At 37.1% G+C, this 9,116-nt stretch overlaps 1 long non-coding RNA gene across 1 annotated transcript; it reads right to left on the reverse strand.

The window, feature by feature from the left end:
• Positions 1–7,255: 7,255 nt before the first annotated feature.
• LOC117092152 lies at positions 7,256–8,585 on the reverse strand. Its single transcript, XR_004440645.1, has 3 exons — positions 8,218–8,585; positions 8,013–8,089; positions 7,256–7,421 (listed from the first exon to the last, which is right to left on the reverse strand). It is a non-coding gene; the product is annotated as an uncharacterized LOC117092152 (long non-coding RNA).
• Between the last annotated feature and the right edge of the window lie 531 nt (positions 8,586–9,116).

A 9,116-nucleotide genomic window follows, 5' to 3' on the forward strand; every position in this document is an offset into this window, starting at 1 on the left:
ACACCTGTGGTCTCAGCTACTCAGGAGGCTGAGGCAGGAGGATCACCTAAGACCAGGAGGTTGAGGCTACAGTGAGTTGTGATGGCACCACTGCACTCCAGCCTGGGTGACTGAGTGAGACCCAGTCTCAAAAAAACAGAACAAAACAAAACAAAACAAGACAATAAATTATTGAGCTACCAAAGGCCCTGTTAGCTCCTGCAACAAAAAAGATTGCTGAATTTAGCTTAGTCCAGGCTTTTCCAAACTTGTTTGACCTTCAACCCCTTTCCTCTTCCTCTACACATTCATCTACATAACAAATGTCCAGAGGGCCTCCTCCAGACCAGTCACTGTTCTAGGTCCTGAGGATTCGTCAGTGAAGAAAACAAAACTCTTCCTTGACAGACTGTGTAATTAGGAGGAAACAGAAAATAAACCAATAGATAAATCAAACCAGAAAATAAATCTTTTATATAATATATCAGAAAGAGTGCAATGGAGGAATATTTTTTAATGGCAAGGGGGAAAAGTTGCTATTTTAGAGAGTGTGATCAGGGAAGCTTCTCTGATAGGATGATACTTGAGGAACAGGTGAGATATGCAGATTTGGTCAATTGCTGGAGGACCAATGGAAGCCCCAGGGAGTATGACAGCAATCACCACCTAGAGAGTGAGCCCCTCAACGCTTTCTCCTGCAGAGAAGGAGACTTAATATTGATAGAAAGTTCTACAAGGCGGCACTAGCATTAAGCAGTTCTAATAAGAGATTGATTTTACCAGTGCAGATAGGGAAATTGCTCATCCTCTAAAAGCAAATTAACTCTTCGGGGCCCCTAGGGTGTTGTTCATTTACTAATTTATTTACAAATTGTTTGCTCCTTGGCCTCTAATTAGTGACATTTTGCATGGTGACCACGTGTTTTGGAAGTGTGCTACTCTCCAGTCCTCCATTTCACATTATATGGTGGCGGTTTATCTCGCTCCTCAAGAGGGAAGCAGAGCGAGGGAGCGGCTGGTCATACCTCATTTGTCATAATCAGAAAAGGATTCATCAAGCTGCTGAGCCACATTGAGAGGAACGATGATAGGGGACTGGCATGTTTGCTGCCTGATTCAATTCTTGATTTCGTAGGAAGGGGCTCCATTGATGATTGTTGTAATTGAGATATCCATGATAGAATAATTTAGAAAAGGTAGAACGTTTATGCTACCTTATACTACCTAAGGACACATCCCATTTTCCATTCTCCTGGTAGAAATATGTTCTGCTTCTAGAGCCAGCTACATTGTTTGTTGGGTTCTATGCAAAATGAAAACGTGAGATTCCCTTATTTAAAGACAGAAAACAAAATAGTGTTAAAGGTCCTAAAATAGAAAATATTTATTTTTTCTTTCCTCCCCAATCTCCTTCTCTTGACTTTATTTTGCCTTTTATTTGCTATTTAACATTATTCTAAGAAAACATTTAAGTTATTAGCATGAATTCTATCACTCGGCTTTATATTGTGCAATGCCAATTTCAAATGCAAATATAAGCATTTAAGGCACATGGAATTACTGAAATAACACAATTCATATTATGTAGCTTGTGTATGCATATGTATTTTATTCTCACCAGAACAGTGAAAACCCTCCACAAAACTTAATTGTTTTTGTCTGACTTCTTGATGCATGCATGTTCTACCTTCACTTTCTATCTTACTGATGAGTAAGGAAGACCTTAAAGGGAATAGAGCTGTGTGTTGCCTTATATTTTAGTTACTTTCTATGTTATCATCATCACCTCGACCTCAGTCACAGACATAACACACCGACATTTCACTCACTTTGAGACTCACTGACCTGCCAGTCATTATGGGTCCGCCAGTGTGCTCATAAGGCATCACAAATGTTATATGTGAATGAGGAGACAAGGAACAATAGACACATATATTGCATGTGTCTCCTCTGCTCCTGTGCATGCTCTATTGTCCCATTAGACTTCACTAACAAACACAAGTTGAAAGAGAAAATGGTTAAGGATTTCAAGGTAGTGACAGCAATGCATGAAAGCAAGTGCCAGGCCCTACCTGCATGAGGCCCTGTGCATAGGGTACATGCCCATGAGGCCAGCTCTGCCGTCTTTTTACAGAATACATAATAGGAAACATAGGAATCACACACGAGGGTACTGCCATCTCATAAAGAATGTTCTCAACACTGTTCCTTCATTAATTTTCTAAATGTGCCCCTGACATAACCTTTAGAGGGTGAAATGTTTACCAAGAATATGTATTATTAGTCGGAAAATAGCTTCAGGACTTGGTTAGAACAACTAACCTCAGAAAGTCCCCAGCCCACGTGCCCGTCTTTTTTAGGTTCAGTTCAAAGAACTGTTGATCCGCTAATGGAATGGCTCATCTGTCTTTGAATGTATGCAGTATCATAGCTCATCTTTCCCTCTTCTTATGCTAAAATCATATTTTGATTAAAGTCACTGTTCATCCTTCCTATCAACCACTGACACATTCCTTGTGCATCAAATCCCTGCTTTTCAGAATGATTAAAATCTAGAGTAATGGAGTATGGTACTTCCACTGCTAAAATGAATTGGAGATCAATGCACAAAAACACACAAAGACAACAAGCCTGCCAGTAATTCTGACACCCCGTTAACTGTATCTTAGTATCTGGTGGCCTTTGCTTCTCCTGGCAACAATGTAGCCCTCATTCTGCTCAAGACATACTGTCTTCCATTCATGGAAAATCACTTACAATCACTTCAGAAAAAATACCTAAGTGATACCGAAAAAAAAAAAAAAAAAAGCTGCTTCCTGGCACATTCCTTTTACCACTCTATCTTCCATCGGACCTTCTATTGACCTTCTGCCCTATTCAGATTCATGTTTTGTAACTGATGTGGAATATGCAGCATTTTGACAGACTGTTCGTACAGATGTACTGTAAACCTGATGCCTGCCTGCATTGTGGTAGAAATCATATTACCAGATTCCTAACAAGAAGGCTTACGATGTTAGAAACTGTTAAAAACATGAATGAAAAAAGGTCCCTTCAAACAGAGCCTGAGGAGCTAGTTTAAGTAACAAAGCCCTGTTTTCCATCTTTTATGTAAAGCAAATGGATTAACAACAACTGGCACGAAACTGAGCTGACACTCTGACTCGCTGTGCCAGGCAAGAGCTCTATTGAATTGTTTGCACCAGCCATTTCTTGTGTGCAAACAGGAGGAACTTGTTCAGGCAGCAGCCACTCTGAATGGTATGTGGGGATTTAGTGAAATACATGCTCAGGACAGCTTTCTTAATCCTTGCAAGTCTGCCCAACAGAGGGAATTCCAGGGTGACAGATGAAGGAAGCGTCCAAGTCTTTCACTGAATACAGTCAAGTCCAGAAAAGAAAGTTGAAGGGACTTTGTTATATGTTTACTTTATGCTCATCCAACAAATACAGTTGTTAGGAAAAAAAAGTTTGATGAATGATGGTGATAAACAGGCTGGCACTACCCACTGATTAAAGTGTCATGATGCCTCTTTAGAAATCAAAGGAGTTATCTTGCTAATGAACTAAATTAGACTGAACTAACATTCATGTTAATAATTATTACTTACAGAGCTAGCTGTGTTAGGAGTGATAATGATAATGTGAAAACTGAATATAATAATAATATTTCTCAGGCACATATCCTCTAGTTTAAAGCAAATTTGACAAGAACATGCAAGTACCTCAGTGGCCCAATTTTGAGAAATAGAGGGAATTTTTTCATCGTAAGGATGGCAGATTAGGTCCTAGGTGAGTAACGAAAAGAAGGCTGAAAAACAAAATTCCTTATTAGAACCAGAAGTGTTAACCTAACAAACACATTCATTCAAACTCTTTAGCAAGTGAAATATATATATGAAATACATATGGTACTCATTTTCCCTTAAAATGAGCCATGGTAAAAAAAAAAAAAAAAAAATTACATTCTCAAGGTTAGAAATAGAGAAGATATGCATTGGCGATAATATTGATTTTTAAAAAAAACTGCTGAAAGACTATTATTAGACATAAATTATAGTTACAGTGAAAACTAGGAGCTGCTTTTAATCCCCTCGGGGGTGGAAAGTTATGTAGGGTCCTTTTTGTCATTGTCAAGGTGTAGAAAGAATGAAAAAGACTTCGGTGTATTTCATTATTAGTACACATGAACAGTTTGAACTCTTCATTATTGGATTGTCTTTTTTCATAGTCGGTACCTTTTTCAGGCTCCTTCTAAGAAACTATTTGACAAGGAAAAAAATAGCCTTCTTGGTTTGATATGTAAGTATATACAAGTTCACACAGGTTTTCACAAGAAAGTAAATGAAGAGCATGGCCTGCAAGCTTAATCATATTAACTCTGAATACAATCAAAGCTTCAATGTTTAACTCTATCTTAGTACTGAATGTGAATGGAAAACAAAGACTATACTATGAAGATATTTCTTAGTCTTGCAGAAAATTTTTTATTAAATACAAATTACTACCTCTCAAAGTAAAATTTACACTATATCTATAACAATATGAAATATCTTATTTAGCTACAACCAGATACTATTACTTGACTGTTTTGAACATAGAACAAAATCCTCCTAAAATAAGAAATCATAGACAAAATGCCACTGGTACATTGGAGAATGTTGTCTTTCTTTGAATTAAAGCTACAACTGACAAGCCAGGCACAGTGGTAAGCATCTGTAGTTCCAGCTACTTGGAAAGTGGAGGCAATAGAATCCCTTGAGCCCAGGAGCTCAAGGCCAATCCAGGTAACATGGACCTGTCTCAAAAAAAAAAAAAAAAAAAAAAAAAAGCACACACACACACACATAGACACATACAAGAAAACCCCAAAGACCAAATATTTCTCAACATACAAATGATTAGTGAGATTAACGATTACCTCTTTAACATGTCAGTTCTCTCAACTATTAATGTTAATAACTATGGGTAACTCACACCTTTATTTTCTTTGTGTAGGGGGAAGAAGTGGTCAAAGTATTTTATTTTAAGTTAGTAATTTCACTTTTTTCATCAGAGTTTTTTTGATATGATTCTACTTTCCACATGTTTCTTATTTGCTGCTTTGTCTTTTAAGGTAAGCAAAGTGAGTCAAAAGCAAATCATGTTTCATGTGAATATTGGACTTTGACACTGTTTGGACCAAATTATAGAGAAAACAATATTCTGGAAATCATTTTTTTTCTTTAAACACTTACGAAGTGTCGACGTAGGCCTCAGTGAATCAACCAAGCACATTTTTCAAATTATTTCAGTAAAGGGTGAGAAGTTATAAAAACACCTTTTAAAATCTCAACGTTTTATAATAGCGTATTCCAATAATGGAATAATTTATTCCATTGTTCCAAACGGTAATGCTCTCTCTTTATCTATTTGTCCCTAATGTATGTCTGTGCAAACTTAGTATGGGTTTTACCTCATCGTGCTAAATGAGCAAATGAGGAGATTTTAAACACGTCTACATTTTAATATGTAAGCCTGTAGCCTGCTATGCACAGTCTTCTACAGTTTATAGTGAGATGTTTCACATCAATTAAAAAAAAGATGAGAGAATGGGTTATCTGAAGAGTTTGTTTCCTTGTAATCAACTCTAAAGAGACCAAGGTCATGTAACAGATTTCTTTTTCTTTCTTTCTTACAGGGAGACTATGTGAATGCAAATTGCTTTATTGGTGAAGGGAATTAAAATTATAAAAAGCCGGGCTTAAAGAAGTGCAAAATCAGGGCTGTGTCGGAGCAGGGACAATATAATTGTGGTATGGATTCCCATATGGGACTAAATTATCTAGATTTTAGTAACGTCAGCAGTTCTGTGTAGTTGCTGGAATGCGGCCAATGTGCTGTATTTGCTTCATTTTTAAGATGGTTCTGATTCTACACAATGTTAAATATGCAGAAAGCTAAAATTGTTTGGGTATCTTGGTGGCACTTCTCAGATACATGTCTTTGCATGTCAGAAATTCTATTTGACTATTAAACAGGAAGTGACACCAATGTGACTTTATTTTTCTAAGCAAAATGCCATTTATTATCATTTCTATCTAGGCTATAAAATCTTCCCAGTAGGGGAAAAAAAATACCCTTTTCTGTGAGTACATATCAAGGTTGTCTTCCTTTACAGTGTACCATTCAGTAATACTCTTTTGTAGCAACTCAATAAAGCTGATAGTTTTTCTGGGTAATTACCCACAGCCCCCCTGCAGGACAAATTAGCATTCATGACCCGAATAATGCTTACTAGAAAGAGTTCAATGGAATTTACTTAATCAGAATCATTGCTTTCTCTTGGCTAATTTTTTTTTACCTAGTCCTCAACGCCTGCTAATAACAAATATCTTTCAAGCCAATGTTTGGTACCTGGTAGAGAAAAATGCAGGAATCTTTAAATTTTGTAATGTATTTGTGAGTCTTGAAAAAATAAATGCATATTTTTCATATCAAGTGTGTGAAAAATTAAGATATCCATCTTTAAAATTTCTAATTAAACTTACATGTTTATTTCTCTTTTTAATGCTTACTGATTTCAGAAAGACAGAGAGAGATTTTTCATTTTCCAGTTATCCCTGAATTGTTTCTCAATTTGTTGAAGACAAAGCTAGAGGATTGGTCGTGATTTTGTGATAGATGCTTGGTAATCACCTTGTATTCTTAGGCATCAAAAATTAGGAGAACTTTGAACAGACAATGAGTGTTGTTTTTGACAATTTGATTGATTCTTACTTTGTTCTTGATGATTTATTTAACAATTTTATGATTTGAATCAAAATATATGAAATGTAGATACTAGGGTATTAGAAGAAAGGAGGAGAGAAAGTAATATTCACTGAGCTTCTACTACTTACAAAACACTCTGTCAAGTAAACAGTATATTTTATTAATTCTTGAAATGGCTCAGTGAGAGAAGGACTAGTATCTCCATATTTTTAAAAGAGGAAAATGAGTTTCAGAAGATACTTACTCCGGGTTATACACTCAGCAATGAAGCAGAACCAAGACACGATCCCCAGACTGCCTGAATCAAAAGCTTATACTTTTTTGCTTTTGTGTTTATATGCAAAGATTTTAGGTTTTTAGGAAGGCAAGAAGAAGAAGTTCTAAACCAATTCCCTTGACTGAATCTTTAATTTGGAAAAGACTCCTAACCTGGAAGAGGAAATGTTTCTAAAATGCAGCTGCGTATCAATGTCTTTGAAGGACAGCTCTGTAGACAAGAACCAAGATCAGAGAGGCACAGCAATGGGGCCGTCCTCTAAAGTTTATTTTAGCTTATTTCTCCCCCCTTCCTGTCATCTTCTGTGAATCTTCACAACCCAGTGGAGTAAAAGGCAGGTGTGAACTGTTGAGACACAGGCTCCCACAATGGAGCATTACTGAGGGTTGGGAAGTAATCCAGTCAAATCAAGCTGAAGGACAAAAGTGTGAAATAAGATCCAAAAATAACAAAGTAAAAACAGAAAGGTCCTTTGGGGTTTCTATGCACTTAACTCAGTGGAGACACGGAATTTCTATAGGATGGGGAGAGTTGTCTGGGGGCTTAGTTTGTATAGCAATCTCAGTTTTTACCTAGGTGGTATCGTTGTTTTGGGTTGCATATTATGTTTGTTTAGAGTATATGTTTATTGGAGGTGACTTGGGGTAAGGCTCTCGGAAGGCTCTCAGAGATTATGTGGGGGAAGTTACAGCCCCAGAAAGAAACCTCTAGGCTTTTCCACTGATTCGATTGCATAGTTTGAATGAATTAAAACAGTTCAATACAATTGAAAAGGAAGATTCACTCATTCAGGCCCTTGTGCCTTGCAGTGCTGAACTGAATTTGGTACTTAACTTTCCGGAGGTGCAAAATGGTTATCCCATCTCTAAATCTAAATAAATCAAATGTTTTTTCAGTTTCGGGGGTTTCAGAAAACCCACAACACATTTTTTGCACAGATTTTCCTTCCAAACACTAGAATATTGCAAGGAAAATTCAATCCATATGTTTCAGACTCACTTACCGTTGTATCAAAATCTTGTGTTGCAATTGACATTTGATGTTCATAAAGTTTTCTGAATGCTTCTTATTTGCCTTTAACTCAGAACATAAAGTTGATTTGTCAAGCTTATAAGTATCAAAAATCCCAAAATATTACATTTGAGTTGAAGACAACAAACTTAAAATTCTGCATCAGGCATTAAATTTAATAAAGTTTTTGTCTTAACCATCTTACAGTGTTGTGTACTTGCAGATATGCATATGCCTGATGACATGGAGTACAAAGACACAGTATACTTTTGATATTGACATGGTGAGGAGAAAGTAAAATGATAGAAAAACAAGGACACATATTTTTTATTCTGGTATTCCTCTGTGATTTAAATATTAACAGCATATTGTTTATAATTTAATGCAAAAAATATGTGCACTGACAGCCCATATCTAATTTTTTTCTTCTATCCTTCAACAATCTCAATTTAGTTTCTGGCTGGTACTTGGCAGCTCTTCATTTCCTGCCAGTGTGCAGGGAATGATGTATCTTCTGGTCAGTGGGTACCTCCACGTCATCACAAAGACAAGACAACACCGGGAGGAGGAAAGGCAAGAGAAAAAAATAAATCATTTAAACTGAAGCATCAGTGTCTTTGGGATGGTTGTATAAAAGAATCTGTATTTGTTGCTATTAATGCTATTTTAGAGGTTTCCAAAATGATTATGTCCCTTTGTTCAAGGCTAATAATGCGGTTCTGTCTTTGCTTAGAACATGATAATGGTGCTTTCCAATCAGAATCAGCTCAGAGAGGAGAATCATATTCCTAAAGAGCCAGGAACCTCAGGGAAAAAAAAAAAAAAAAAAAAGTCTTCTGTTAGCACAAAATAAATAACAGTGTTCTGGCCGGGCGCGGTGGCTCAAGCCTGTAATCCCAGCACTTTGGGAGGCCGAGACGGGCGGATCACAAAGTCAGGAGATTGAGACCATCCTGGCTAACATGGTGAAACCCCGTCTCTACTAAAAAATACAAAAAACTAGCCGGGCGAGGTGGCAGGCGCCTGTAGTCCCAGCTACTTGGGAGGCTGAGGCGGGAGAATGGCGTGAATCCGGGAGGCGGAGCTTGCAGTGAGC

Source organism: Trachypithecus francoisi, unplaced genomic scaffold, assembly GCF_009764315.1.
Source record: "Trachypithecus francoisi isolate TF-2019V2 unplaced genomic scaffold, Tfra_2.0 Lachesis_group12, whole genome shotgun sequence".
In the NCBI taxonomy this organism is placed as follows: Eukaryota; Metazoa; Chordata; class Mammalia; order Primates; family Cercopithecidae; genus Trachypithecus; species Trachypithecus francoisi.